Below are 15,490 nucleotides of genomic sequence, written 5' to 3' on the forward strand. Positions count from 1 at the left end.
CTGGTTTTCCATCTCCAAATCCCTGCAAGTTGTTTTTAGACCCCTCATAACTATTTCTTTTCCAAAGGTATATAAAAGCACTGAGGAGGGAGCAGGCCTGTAGCCAGCTGGTGGCATGGTGTGTACCTTTCCTCCCTAGTCTCACTGACTGTTTTCACTGAACATTTTATAACCTGCCTCCAAATTTTCAAGGCTGGTTGCCGGTTTGAATCTCCGCTGGTACTATATCGGGCAGAAGCGATATAGGAAGATGCGGAAAGGCATCATACTGTGCAGGAGGAGGCAATAGTTAAACCCCTCCTGTATTTTACCAAAATAAAATCACAGGGCTCTGCGGGCAGCAGGAGTTGAAATCAACTTGATGGCACACTTTACTTTTACAGGCCTGGGAGGGAGGGGCAGAACTTGGAAGTAGAAAACTAATGGGGAGGATTAAGATGGCCTTACATCCATCCCATGCTGGTTTCCTGTTGAAGATTGCTGCCTGGGTGGCTGCTTTCAGTAATACAGTGTGGCAATTACACATGATTAATGTGTATTTTGAGCCTGAAACAACTGTTTTTGTAAATTGATACATCTCTCAAAGCAAGCAAGCTGTTGTTTGCATCACTTATCCCAAGTCCTATCTCATTCATCTTTCAGTGCTACTGTCTTTCTCACCCACAGTCACTCATCCCATAGGAAATGTCAACCAGTTCCCACCCCATTGCATGGAGTTGGGCCATTTGTTCCTTCCTGATACCTCAGCTAAGTTACGCAATGATCCCATGTACATTTACTTCCACACCATGGAACTTCCCTAGATAGGCTTCGTTTTAATTTAAGATTATTTTAAATGGGAGGTCTCAATCTGCTCTTAATGTGAATGTAACACCTGCATTTGCTGAAATATACATGTTATCCCCCACCCTTTCCCTCCTGCATTTGCTGAGATAAACATTTGATTCTTCTCCCACCTGAATAGCATTCATATGTGACACAAAAAGTGTGAAAGAGATGCAAACTCTCATATGAAAATATATATATCCTGCTACAGCTTCCCAGAACACTCCCAAAAAACTGAGGGCCATTCCTTGATCTGAAGCAGCAGGATGACATTAGATATAACAATCTAAATTATAGATAATTGTGTGGGATGCATGAGTAATATTCATTACAATGCCAAAATGTGAGAAATTAATTTAAATTTTGTCAATTGCAACCAATCCTATCATTTGCTAGTTTCTACCATTGTAGTTTTAACAAGTCTCCAAAATTATCTTAAGAGAGCAAGGAGAGTGTAAGATTGCCTCAGTATCTTTTTTGTAATAGATCTATTTTCATAAATATACTTGGGGTAAGCTCTCACCCCTCTTTTAATTCTTATGCCTTTTCCTAAATCACTGGTTAAGGGAAATGCATGGAGGTTTTTGCAGAGTAATACTTTCAAATGGGAAATGCTAGTTTATTCAATCTGAACATTCACTATCTGCTTTAGGGTCCATCTGAACAAAACAAAAGTGTAAGAGATGAACTCCATAGAAAAGGACATTATAAAAATAATAAATTAGTTTTGAAAGGCTTCATCATTAACAATGGGCCCCAAGATTATTTTTAACTGGAATTTGTCAATTAACCACTTGATTGCTTCACTTGGTGAATAGACCCACTTACCACATAACACATATTGGCCTCTGTTTAACATACAAATTTGGGTTTGTTTTTGTTTTTCCCCATTTTGGAGTCAACTGTTGGAGATTACATTTCCCAAAGGGAAATGGAAACCAACTGACACACAAAGCTATAAAACTAATTTGTACCTTTTTGAATTTATAATCTTACCTATGCTTCTATGGACACTTTGTATGGGCTGCAACTCAACTCCTAAAACAGCAAAGAATTTTTCCTTTCCCATATAGTATTCTCTTTTCTTTGAACTTTAAAATGCGTATAAATGCAATAATGCAGGTAGACTAGAAATACTAGATTGAAAATTAAAGTAGTTTAGCTTGTCCCATTGTGACCTACAGTGTTGTACGACACCCAACGCTGTATCCTAGCATTCTTGAGGCTTTCCTACATAGCTGAATCTAGTATTAGCTTTGAAAATCCATTGTGTGAATGGCGGGTGGGTTGATTGGAAATGTGTACGCTTTACACACCGTATGTTACTTGCATCCGAAGCTATATGGCCACTCCATATGCTGTGGAACTGTAAATGATTCCCAATATACCTGTAACTCTTATCAGGCTTGTGTGAAATAAACTCTATCTATCTATAGATATAGATATAGATATATAGATATTGAATAATTCCTATAGTGACCATCATTTTTGTGTTTGTGTGCACACTCAAGCATAAACTCTTATTGTCCCTTTCTCACTGTGGCCATGAATTTAATATAACATGTATTTTGGCCCAATTCTCAAATTATAGTGGGCCAGGAGGACCCCAGCCCCTCTGGCACTGTTTTTGATGGTGGTGGTGGGTGATATGGGTGGTGCTTGTGGATTTAATTAAGGGTCTTTCTACCTGGCTTCCCATCATTTGAACATGGGTTTAGCCCTGGGAGTCACTGCATTCTGCATATAGAACTTTAAAGATTTATTAAGTAGTACTCCACTTGCTTACCGAAGTGGGAGCCTGTTGCTTAAAGAACTATAGATTAGACAAGAGAATATTTAAAATGTACTTTCTATCGACACATCCATCTAAATGCATAGAAAGAAGAAATGCCGTAGTATGAGGAATGTTGGGGATAGGAATCACACACACATTACTGCAGCCTTTCTGGTTAAATCCATATAGACTTATTTGACGTCTGTACTGAGCTAGTTTCTGGAAAAGAGTGCAAGGTAAATTAGAGCAAAGAAGAAGAATGGATTAGGAACCTATTCAGAACAATATTCTGACTACCTTTGTTGGCAGTACATTACCACAGTTTATTTACAGCATAATCAGGTAATTATCATGGGGTGGGGGGCTTAAGCAAAACTATAAGGTAATACTCAAACGGAGTCTCTTTTGGCTGTATTTTCTCTCTCGTCTTTCTCAAATCTCCTGAAACAGGATTTAAAATATCAAGTTCAGTTCAAAAATATCAGGTTCATCACACATCTAGTTTGTAAAGGAAAATAAATTCATGCTGAATTCAAGATAATAAAGTCGATATGAAGTTGTTCAGCCTAGTACAGTTAAGGTCAATCAATTTTGTGGTCTATGATGCTCAAGGGCAGGGTAGGGAAATCTCAGATGTCAGTGTGGGGAAACAGAGATGATGGCGGCAGCGGGAGAGGGGGGCAAGGTTCATAGCAAGTACTTTGGATTAAGCTGAAGGTGGGGGGGGGCCCACCCCAGCCCATTTTATGAACATTTCTTGTAGCTGCTCCTTTATACTTCATCATAAAGAGAGACATGGATGCTCCTGAGGAATAACGTGTAGTGTAAATGGCCCCTGATTGAGGAAATCCCACAACTAGTATCATATCTAGAGAGTTGTACAAGTAGAAGTGCTTTGGGTCATAGTTTTGAAACTATTTCAGCTACAGTTAATGCAGTACAGTACTACTCTTCATGTTGTCGGTCTGTGGAAGCTCTGCAGTGTAATGCCGGCTTGTTTACACAATAAGCCTGGGTTTCCAACCTCTAAATGTGCGTGTCTCTCTTTGTTCACATAGTGAAGGGCCATGTCAGGGTGGAAATACATGTGATGCCAAATGCAGGTTTGCTGCCCTAACCAGCAGTCCCACATCCCGTTTCCCCTCTTTTGCCCAGAACACTAAGTACCTGGAACATGTGACATAACAATTTTATACTTTTCTCTGCCCTCTTTCAGCAGCAGCCAATAATGTGGGCAAGAAACCATCACATTAAACGTTATGAACTGAACTCATGGTTGCCATTTTCAGTAGCAAATCTGCATTTAGTCCTGCCTTTAGAGGTGGAAATAGGCTGAAAGATAGGGTAGCTTTATACGTAATGGTGGCGGTGCTGATTCCTGCTGAGTCCAGTCTCCCGCTACTGCTGCCACTTCCATGACATCTGACATGTCAGTGTCAGCTGGAGAATGTCAATAACCCACCTCAGCCCAACTTTTAGGAGCAGAAATTTGAAGTCAGCTTGATAAAGTCGGGCTCAGATGGTTACCATATTTGGTCGGAACCTGAGGCTCTTCAGGACTTACTTGCTTTACACGTGAAGCAGGCCATAGTAACATTACCCTTGGTAAAATCAGATGGCTGACTTCCGGACTCAGGGGCGTAACAAGGCTGGAGTGGGCCCAGAGACAAAATTTTAAAACGGGCCCCTCGCTGATACACACACACTAACTTCACATGTGACTTGCCTCTGGGGGGCCCCTCGAGGCGTGGGGGCCCCCAGGCAGCCACCTCCCCTTGCCTAATAGTAGTTACGCCCCTGTCCGGACTGATTTACTAGAGGAAGTCCTATTGAAATTTAGCAGTCCTTCATTTACTATCTATCTATCTAGCTAGCTATCTAGCTAGCTAGCTTATATACTGCCCAAACTTTAGCATAACTCCTGAGTAGTACTATGGAGTAATTTAGTCAGAATGTTAGCCAGTTCACCTCTCTTTATCCTGACTGAGAAAAGTGTTCAAATAATGGATACTGTAGGAGTTATTGGGCAAACAGCTGAACACGAACCTGAGCCCATAGCTATGCTCTGGCTAAGCAAGGCTAATGGGGAATATTGGGAATAAATAATTCCAACGATATTCAAAGATGAGGAAAGGATAATCAGGACAGTTGTGGATGGTCTGAAACATATTGGATCTCCCTTTTCTTAAAATGTTCCCCCCCTGTGTATATTAGGATTGCTTGCCCATCTGTAAACGGGGGTTGTTGATTCAGGATAATCACCCGGAGTCAACAAATATTATATCCCCACTGTGGTAATAAGCCATAGGTCCACAGCCATCTTGTTTTCTATCACAACAAAACACCAGTGCAGTTTTATCTAAGAAGTTCTTTATATGCTTTCATACTTGAATATCAGAAAGGGAGAATTTCTAGGATGTTCAAAATGAGATAGGTCTTGCAAACTATTTCAGAAAGCTAAACCCAGGCCACCAGAAGAGTTTCCTCTGAAAAACAGGCTGCATTGATGCCAAATCACTGAAGAGACGACCACCTAAACCTTGAACTAAAGCAAGAACTGCTAACTAGTCTGGCATTTAAGCTTTTTTTTTTGCCTTGGACATTTTATTCCATCAAAAGAAATAAGCAACTGTATAGTCCCAATTCATTTTATTTTCTGACATATGGACAAATTCTAATGAAATAAAGGTGGTTATGCAATAGCAATGCCTTGCGGATTATTTTCAATTTTTGCCCTCTGAGGCAGATGGTTACCAGTTTGGGGCCAACATGTGGAGCCTATCTGTTCCAGTTGCTGCTCAACCATAAACTCACTCAGTGATTTTAGTTAGTTGCTCTCTCAGCCTCAGTTTCTAGTTTGTAGTGGGATAATAATCTAAATAGTGTTGAAATTAAGTTTTTTAAAAATAATCTCTGCACAAAAAATTGATGTTTTGGCAATTATAACTGTCAAATAAGACTATGCAATACAAATGAGGTATGATATATACCTTTCCACCTCTTTAAAGTGTCCTTATATTGATATTTGTTTGTCTTCAATTAAGCATTTCAAGGAAAAAGTATTTCCCCAGACACTACTTATATATAGCAATACCTGAACATTCAAACAGTTTTGTAGCAACCTGGCTACTTACCATCTAAAATAACAAATGAGCAGACCATAGATTAAGGCCCAGAAAATGCATCCCGCAAAAATAGCACCTAAAATGTACTTTCCAGCTGCAAGGAAAATACAAGAAAAAAAGAAAATACAGAATTTTCATCTCACATTCAATATTATCATCCATAATGTATCAGTATAACATATTGTCTAATGATTTAGACATGAGGGGGTTATAGGTAATTTAGATACCTTAATTTATCCCAATATGTATCATTTTGCAGTAATATATGTTGAATCTCATCTCCTGTCTTGTTGCTGTGCTTGTGAAAATGCACAAAGACATGAAATACATGTATCTAGCTTTTAAAAGAAAAGGGAGGGAATAGAATCATATGACACGGGCACACAAGAAAACAATCTCTTGTGAGTCATTTTACATTGGACACGGAAACAATTAACACAGCAGGTGGGGAACACAGCATTAGAACTCCCCAGGTTCAAAGAATTCTTTTGGTAGAATGTGTGGAAGAGAGGATTAGCGGGGAAAGCTGGATGTATGTGTCCAAGGGTAAACTACGTTACAAACTGGCACATGCAACAGTGCCTCAGTGCGGGGGCGGGACGGAAATCAAAGCCACATCAGGAAAGGGGAATTTGAAGCAGAGAACCAGGAGAGAGACACCTAAGCCTTTGTTCCCCTGACTTTTCGCTGTTCCAAACTGCAAACATTTGGTGGGAGAAGACACCTGGATAGGTGACTGGGAAAAGGGAAACAGAGGACAGATAGAGTTAAGTGCCCCAGGCAGGGGCGTAACTATAATAGGGCAAGGGGAGACAGTTGTCTGGGGGCCCATGCCTTGAGGGGGTGGGCACAGAGGCAAGTCACATGACTGACTCCCTTAGCCGCACAGCCGCCCAGGCTTCCTTCAGTTGTATTTTTCCTCCCAAATTGATGTGAGTGTTAAGACCTGGAGCTACCAGAACAGCATGTCTTTCTCTAGCACCATTAAATGACTTGCACCGTCCACAGTTTACAAAACCTTTTAAAAAGTAATTTAGGGTGATGTTCTATTGTGGCACATTGGTTATATAACACTATGCTTTTTGTTACCACAATTCAGCCTCATTTAAGATCTCTTTACTTCATGAGCTGAGCTTCAGTGAGGTGGGGGGCCATTTTAAAATCTTGTCTCTGAGCCCACTCCAACCTTGCTACACCCTGCCCCCCAGGCCTCTCCCACTGCTTCTCTGCTTTAAATTCCCCCCTCTCTGTGGCTTTGCTTTAAAAGGGGCACTTTTATTCCCTTGTGTGTGTCATGTGTAGTTTTCTCCCAAGACATAGTGCTGAAGTAAACTCTTTGACTGGATCATGATATATATGTTGCATTGGAAACAGACTTGCAGAGTTTTAGGGTTCTGGGTTTCAGGTTAGGGATTATTGGTTTATGCAGTGTTTATAAAATAAAAGTATGTTCCATTTGTATTCTATAAGCTTAGACACAGATTCCTGGTAGCTACTAGAGATTCCACCCCACCCCCAAAGTTAATGCAAGAGGATGAAGGAACAACAGAACTTCCACATTTCAACATTCTATTTCATGTACTGTAATTTTGTTTACTCAGTGCTGGAATGCTTATTATGAGGCAAACCTTATGTTCTGATATTTTTATCATTAGGTTTTAAAACTCCCATGTTTAGACTCATCTAGTAATTAGAGTGTCTTGGCCTACATGTGTACCAAAGTTCCATTCTCTGGGTGGTGAGAAAGTACCCTTACAAAGTTGGCCATATCTTTCCATTTTGAGGGAGATGCACAAATGTCTCATTTTCAGAATCCTCTAGTAGTTGGAGTATCTTAAACTTTGTGTATACCAAATTTCAGCTTTCTGAGTCATGTGGAAGTACCCTAACAATTTTGACATCCCCGTGAGTGAGGCCGTAGCATCTTCTATAAATATGATGTCTGGAGTGGAAGAAATCATACACCAGGCCAAAGTAAGAAAACGACAGTGCCTAGAATGATAACTGAACATAGAAAGAGGCAGCAAAAACATAAACATCAAATTGCAGTCCAACTAAAGTTAGTAATGACTAAATAGTTCAATTTGTTTTAAGGTGAGAAGGGCTACCCTCTAGAATCAGTTATATCTGGAGCTTCTTGGCAGCTGGGAGTCTTCTGGGTTTGTCAATCCATGGCCCTGTAAGAACAGCCATGACAGAAACATCAAAGAGCTGAGGAAGGCTTTGATATGTTTCCTCCATGTCTCTCTTAGTTGCTCTACTGCTGATAGATAAGTTGGGAGCTACATTCCCTTTGGAGCCACGTTTCTTATATTTTTGTAATATATTTTGTAATCTAACCCATTTAAGATAATTTTATTGAAAGACAGGTTACACATATTTTAAATAAATGGGATTTAGTCATTACTACTTCTAACTGGATCAGGGTCTTCAAGTGTGAATTGGCTGTCATTCAAGAACAAAAGAAAGATGCATCAAATGCTCTTGATCTTGTGGTTGCTGACCATGCTCCTGTCAAACTCTGATGAATGTGTACAAATAAGAGGTTTTAAATTAGTCTGGGGGTTGTTATCTCAGGATAGAGTCTGAGGTAAACACCAGATTTAGCCTTAAACTTCAAACTTTGGGGCTGCAATCGTATACTTGGGGGTAAGTCTCATTGAACACAGTGGAGTTACTTCCAAGTAAACAGGCATAGGATTGAGCTGCGCAGCGCTCAAGTGGCTTCACCTTGATCAAAAAATTCATCCCTCTTCAGTCTCCGGAGAAGAGGGGAATTCTTGGCATACATTGTACACGTGGGCTGAAATAGGTATTCTCTGTAAAAAGAAAAGTGATACAGTCATTACTTAACTCCATGAGGGCTACTCTCCAGGTTCCCCTCCCCCTTGCAGCTTCTGGGCTCAAAGGTCAACATAATGCCGAAACGAATTATTTGTTCCTGCCTCACTAAAGAAAAGCTGAAAGCATTATAGTTTTCCCACTATTTCCTTACACAATATGAAGTTAACATAAAGGAGGTTATATTTTGAACTGCCATTTCAAGACCTGTGTGCATTGGCATCTTACTGCACATTATTTTAACATCATTTAGGTCAAAGTGACATGCATCTCACCCTGTGGCATCCACACAGCACAGCTGGGATTAGCATAGTGATGCCCCCTCCTGGACGTCAGAAAAACTGCATTGTACCATTTCAGTTTATAGTATTACAAAATGCATGTGATGTAGAATTGCTAAGCTCTCTTAATCAACAACATTGGCATTATTGTCTGTTTATTTAGTAAATGGAGGAGATGAATCACCTATATACTATATCAGAAAGAGCTGGAAACTTTATGATCCTTATGGACAGGGAAATAGAGCACCTGCAGGCAAGTGGGAGGTACTGGCAGACTCAGGGTGACCAACAGACACATCGTTTTCACAAAAACCTGAAGGAAAAAACCCTAAGGAGACCAAACAACAACAACAAACACCAACCAACCCCAAACTGCCGCCATGTTAGTCAGAGTGTTTTGTGCTCAGACAGTTAAGACAAGCTGGCAAGCTGAACTCATGGAACTCTGTGGTGACGAGAGGGGATGGAAAGGACGGCTTCAGCAAAAAGAGTGTGAACTTTCTCAGCTTGAACAACTCCTGCTTCTGAGGGGAAAAGCTGTCTAAGAGTCTCCACAGAATGAAATGCTGAAACTCTGTGGCTCCCTCATCCGTCAGGTAACCCTGTTCTGTTCCCAAAGCGAAAGAGTTTGACACAGTTAATCTCTTGGTGAGATGAAGTATTGCCCTCCCAGGAGCTGGTGGGCAAGTGTTGAGGGAATTTCCTCACAACTCCCCAGCTTTAGGGGAACTTTCATATAACCACAATCAGACTCAGAGGCATTGGGGCCCAAGTCCAGGGCCTCCACAGCCCCTGGGCCCCCCCAAATCCTCTTTAGTCTGTCCGGGGTGGTGTGGTCACCTGGCCAAGCATGATGGTGCTTAATTTGCTGCGGAGGGTGGGGCCTCCAAAGGCCTTTAGGTCCAGGCTCCAAAATTACCTAGGTGCACCTCTGATCAGACTTAACAGAAGAAATGTGCCTTAACCCACTCTGTAGCAGATATATAGAACTGAAGAGCCCTGCTTCTTCACATTAACTCTTGAAGCTTTAGGGCTGAATGAAAAGGAACAGGGACTACCCGCCCAACAAAACATTCCAGAAAACAGAAAAAATAAACTTTGTACACGAAGTAAGACCCAGGTTAGAGCAGGAATTTCTGTCTTTGTTGCTAATTTTTTTCCCACCATACTCAGCTACAGGCTCAGGTAACACATGTACACCAGGAATGCAGTGCAACATTTTGTTGTAGGTCCGTACTTATTAACAGTGAATTCAGGCGGCTGAGCGCCTATTAGCTTGGAAATGAAACAGGGCCACTGAAAAATAAGCCAGTGGTTTCTGCATACTTGCAGAGGTGCACCTAGATAATTTTGCAGCCTGGACCTAAAGGCTTTTGGAGGCCACCCACCCACTCACACAAACAATATTTTAAACACATGTTAACACAACCACACCACCTGAGACAGACTAAAAAGGATTTGGGAGCCCCCAGGGGTGTGTGTGGAGGCCTTGGACTTCTGCCCCGAAGTCCAGGGTTAAGAGTGCCTCTGCATACTTGAGAGACTCCTAAATATGCAGAAGTATAAACATGTGTAATTTAAAAAGAAAAGGCTTAAAAAAAACATACACACACACACTACCCCATCAAAACAAAAACCACCAAAAGGCAGGCTATGAGTTTCTAGAACCTGTGTGAGCTTCCAGAGCTTATGGAACAGTGAGGACACAGAAATAAGAAAATACTTTAACTCCTCTAGTTTCCTGCTACTGCGCGGGTGCGGGGTGGGCAGGGGGAGAGGGTAATACTCTTGCTGCCCAACCTCATCTATACTAGAATCCTGGATTGCTCCATTGTTATCTATGAGAAGCCCTGAATTGGGGCTCTTCTGTCAAGAGTACAGTGAAATGTTTTGTTGCAGGTTCCACTTGTAATAACTTATACTCAGGTACCATTCTTGTGATTTCTCTACAATAAAAAGAGAAACTTCAATAAATATATTATAGCCTCTCTTTTCTTTGTCCTCTTATACCTCTCTTTCCTCTATACCTAGTACCTAGCTAAATTATTTTGCAAGATAAGATAAACATTTAGAATTCAATGCCCCTTTCCTCCCCCACCCTCAAAACAACAACAACAACAACAACGACAAATGGGCCAACCACTACTTTAAAACAGCATGTCCATTTCTGGGATTCGTGGTCAAAACAGTATGGAGAAATTATATGAATGTTTGCTTTAATTGAAGAACAATTCTGTACCACTTTAAAATTCAAATAAATATTTTTTAAATGATTGGCTGGTCCCGGGGAAAAAAAGAAGATATAGAATAGTTCCCTATTTCTGCATGGCTGCCAACATTTGAGTCTACAATAAATAACCTAGGTGGGAAGAATTTTTATGTTCATCCCATGATTTGGTCAATATGGTTTTCTCATTTTAGTTTTGTTTTGTTTTAATGATGCAAGCCCTTACATAATTTTTAATCTGTTTCATCCCTATTTTAATCTGCTTTACCCCCTTTCCCAATTTCAGAAGGTAATGTGATGTGGCACCTCTCTTCTTGAACCAATTTTCCACCTGAGTTACACCTCTTTGCATACTGTAGGAATGGGTGTGCATACAGTAGCTCTGCAGATAGCCAGCTGTTGCTCAAAGAGAGTTATTCAAATATTCAAAAGCAACCACTCCACAGCAGTCAACAAGGAACCACTTATTTATCCTGATGTAACAGTGTTTATAGTTATGAAGAGGGGGATGGAAATGTGCATCATTTAGGAGCACTGGGAGGAGATGTGCTATAAACAGTGCAAGCAAGAAGTGCACCAAATTTAATACTGATACCCTACAGAGCAGACACAGTTTGAAGGTTAATACATACGGAAAGTAATTTTCACTTCATTCCAGTAACCATACGTTGGGGTGAAATGAGAGAGAGAGAGAGAGAGAGAGAGAGAGAGAGAGGGTTGTCATTTTAAGTTACTGTGGCCATTTCAAAGTGAATAACAAATAGCTCCATTTTGCCTAATGCACATATAATGGATTATTAAAAAGCTACAACTCATATATTTATGGGAAAGTACTCCATGTTGATATGCTTTACAGTCTTCCAGAAACTGTGAAATGGATTTCACTAGTCATTACTAACCTGTCAGTGCAGTCTCACAGAGATTTAGATGCTTTTGTAGAACTAATGGGCAAGTGCAGATCATCTCCAGAACAAATCGATCACATATAGGAAAAGTAAAACTGTTGGCATCTACTGAATAGGGAACATCACTGACTATGACATCATCAATTCCAGAACTCAGATCTCCGAGCAACAGAGTATTGGGGGTCTTATATTGTTATAAGTTCATTAAAGAAAAAACAAAACAGGCCTTTAGAATCACCTGTAAAATCTACCACAGGGCTAGCTTCTATTCCACATCTTGAGGTATCAGTAGAAGAGGATGCTGATATTTAGCAGACAATATATACCTTTTTGAAGATTTAAGTGGATAGATAGATAAGCAGACAATCTATATACATTTTCCTGTACCTTTGAATGTGAAAACAAGTCAACAAGAATCAATACAGCTACTTTGATTCCATGTAGAATCACTAATAATGTGGTGAGATGGCAACTGAAGAAATTATAGCAGCTGGGTTCAATTAGGATTGCCAGATCAAGATCACTAATATAAGAAAGACTGTGGAATTCTTGTGTCCATTCTATAGAATTTTGTGGAGCAGTAACATTCTGAAAGAATGGACATCTATTATGCTGTATGGTACTCTCATGCTCTGTAATAAGGGGCAAACTACATGTGCTTCTGAATATTCCAAAATGGTCAGATATGATTTGATGACACCCTGTGAATCAGCATGTAAAAATATTGGACTAATATTATGTGTAAATATATTCTATACTCAACCTGTCAGGCACAGGGTTCCAGGAAGACAGGAGGGAAGTATGCTACTGCAACAAGCTACTGCTGTTATCTTATTTGTTTGTTTGTTTATCTATCTAAGGAAACCACTTTGGAAACTTTTGTTGAAAAGCAGCATATAAATATTTGTACTACTACTACTACTACTACTAGTAGTAGTAGTAGTAGCAGCTGTGAGATCAGCCCTGATGTCTCCTCTACCACACACACGTTCCACAGTGTCTGCTAGGAGCCTCAAGTCCACCATTATTTGTTCCCCAGCAACAGTTATACAGGGAGCGTGCCTTTGAAGTGGAGGTTCCACTTAATTATTGAGATGAATAGCTTTTGATGTCCCTTCAGGAATATGTCTAATTCCTCTTAAATGCCATCTATTGGTAATTTCCATATCTTGTGGCAGCAGATAAGGAATTTGCTTGGCTGCTGTCTGTTCTTGGTGGTGGATCTAAGGTGTGAGTCATGACCACTTATTGTCTGTCTGTCTGTCTATCTATCTATGTTACATTTATCATTACATTTCTATACCGCCCCATCCAAAAAGCACAAGAAGTAAAAAACAAAGGCAAAACCATTTAAAACAAGTTACTTAAAATAATGTAAGTACAAATTTAAAACAATTCAGAATCATTTAAAACCAATCAAAATACTTTAAAACAATTTTTAAAAACCTTGTAAAGCCAGGCCACTTATGAGTTCCTGCTACAGCTTCCGTTTGTGCTCATGTCATGCGTGTGTGTGTGTGTGTTCTTGAATGCTACATGACCTCCCCTACATCCTTTCTAGAGAATTATCCATTGTTTGGAACTGTAGGCTGTGAGTTCCCTGTGCCAGAGGGAATGCTCTCAGGCAGAGTTAATCTGCTGAATTCATTCTTGGAAGGGGGGGGGGACAAAGTTCAGTAGTGGCTGGTGAAGTTGATGGAGATGCTTGTGTGCTATGTGTGCCTTATATTGTTCACATGCATAGTGTGTGCCACTTCCTCATATATGCTTTTTTTTTAATGACTGCATCTGCTTTTGGATACACAAGCCTCTAATGAATCATCACAGCCATTGCCACGGTCCACTTCAGGCATCTACAAATCACTAACTGCATTAGCATTACCTGGGACTTTGCAGGCAGGAAGGTGCTTCTGAATAAGCACAATGAATTTCCCTCACTTCTGAATAATCAAACCACAGGTGTCCCCACTCCACTAAGTAAAGTTGTGCCATGGAGCTGGTGTCGACTCCTGGCGACCATAGAGCCTTGTGGTTTAACAGGAGGGGTTTACTATTGCTATCTCCCACGCAGTATGAGATGATGCCTTTCAGCATCTTCCTATATTGCTGCTGCCTGATATCGGTGGGAAAAGCACCAGTGAGGATTTGAACCAGCAACTTCTTGCTCCCTAGGCAAGTTACTTCCCCGCTGTGCCATTAGGTGGCTCCCCATCCCACTACGGGGATCTTATAGTTCAAGAATGGTAAAGGGAGATTATTGGATTAATTCAGAGCAGCACTATGGGGATAAGACTCTTTGTATGGGATGATAAGATCCCCACTCCCGCTATAAGCTGAAAAGGATGGTTAAATGGTAAATACCTCCAATTAATACAAAAGTGGAATGTGTGAGATTACCAGTTTTTAAAAACCACCACAATGTGCAAGGCTAGTTAAACAATACCTTTATCAGAATGACTAAAAGTTCTCATGGTGGTACGTGAGCCTGTTCTGAATTAACACAGAACTCTTTCCTCAGACTGGATGCAATTAAAAAGGGAGAACGAGATGTTTCTGGGAGAAATCATGTCATTTAGCCCACTCTGCAATCTTTTTTGGTCTTAAGATGACAGTAGAAAAAGTGTTTGTAAACCAATTAAAACCTGTGCCTTGTTTATTAGTGTCTTATATAAACAGCCTTGGAGACCCGCCTTGACAAAAAATAGATATAAACATTTTAAGCACATAACTTCATTATAAAATGATAAAAGAATACAATACTCAATTGCACGAATGGTTTCAAAGTATATAGCATCATTTATTTGGGCCCACTATACACCTTTAAGGTGCCCCTCCACACACAGGTGTCAGCACAACTTTGTTTTGCCATGACACCTCACAGGCTCTAATTGTCAGCAGCTTGATTGACAGTTCCATGTGACTCACATGACATGATGCCATGTGTTGTCACATTATCCAATGCACCCACCTGGTTGCGTCAGCACTGTCCTCATGAAAGAGGCACTGGTAGGCAGATGTGCCCGAGACTCCAGGAGGCAGTGCCCCACGTCTTGGAGCTGATACACACTTTCCTCCTGCTCCAGGCATTCAGGCACCCAAGTGGCTGCTGCTGCTGCCGCCAGCCAAGCTCAGGTGTACCCTGTTGCCCTTCAGTGTACACCATGTAGGCACTTGCATCTAATTCTTGCATCAGTGCTGTCTTCCAATTCTGACCAGCAGTGCCGCCATCACAAAGATGATGAGGCTAATCGAGTCTGTTTCACAAGAGAAAGGGGATCTCTTGTGTCTTCCACTGGTAGTAGCAATTTTTACATTCTATGCTCTTTTCACGTTCAGGAAGTTTGTTATATAGTTTCTGCCATTTCCCCCCCACATTTGCCAGCATACTGCATTCTTTTGGTCTGCTCTCAGAAAATAAATGACATGGACGAGAATATGGTAGGACTCCAAACAAACCAGTCTCTTGGTAACTGCTCTCCACTGGAAGTCTTACATTTAAGAAGAAACTGAAG

At 40.7% G+C, this 15,490-nt stretch overlaps 1 long non-coding RNA gene across 2 annotated transcripts; it reads right to left on the reverse strand.

Moving 5' to 3' along the window:
- Positions 1-304: 304 nt before the first annotated feature.
- LOC128326951 (uncharacterized) lies at positions 305-12,515 on the reverse strand. 2 transcript variants are annotated; one of them, XR_008308361.1, is made up of 4 exons: positions 12,366-12,515; positions 8,455-8,543; positions 5,734-5,818; positions 305-3,040 (listed from the first exon to the last, which is right to left on the reverse strand). It is a non-coding gene; the product is annotated as an uncharacterized LOC128326951 (long non-coding RNA). The 2 variants fall into 2 exon arrangements; XR_008308358.1 differs by lacking the exon at positions 12,366-12,515 and adding an exon at positions 11,973-12,356.
- Positions 12,516-15,490: the final 2,975 nt, after the last annotated feature.

The sequence above is a fragment of the Hemicordylus capensis genome, chromosome 1 (assembly GCF_027244095.1).
Source record: "Hemicordylus capensis ecotype Gifberg chromosome 1, rHemCap1.1.pri, whole genome shotgun sequence".
NCBI classification, from domain to species: domain Eukaryota; kingdom Metazoa; phylum Chordata; class Lepidosauria; order Squamata; family Cordylidae; genus Hemicordylus; species Hemicordylus capensis.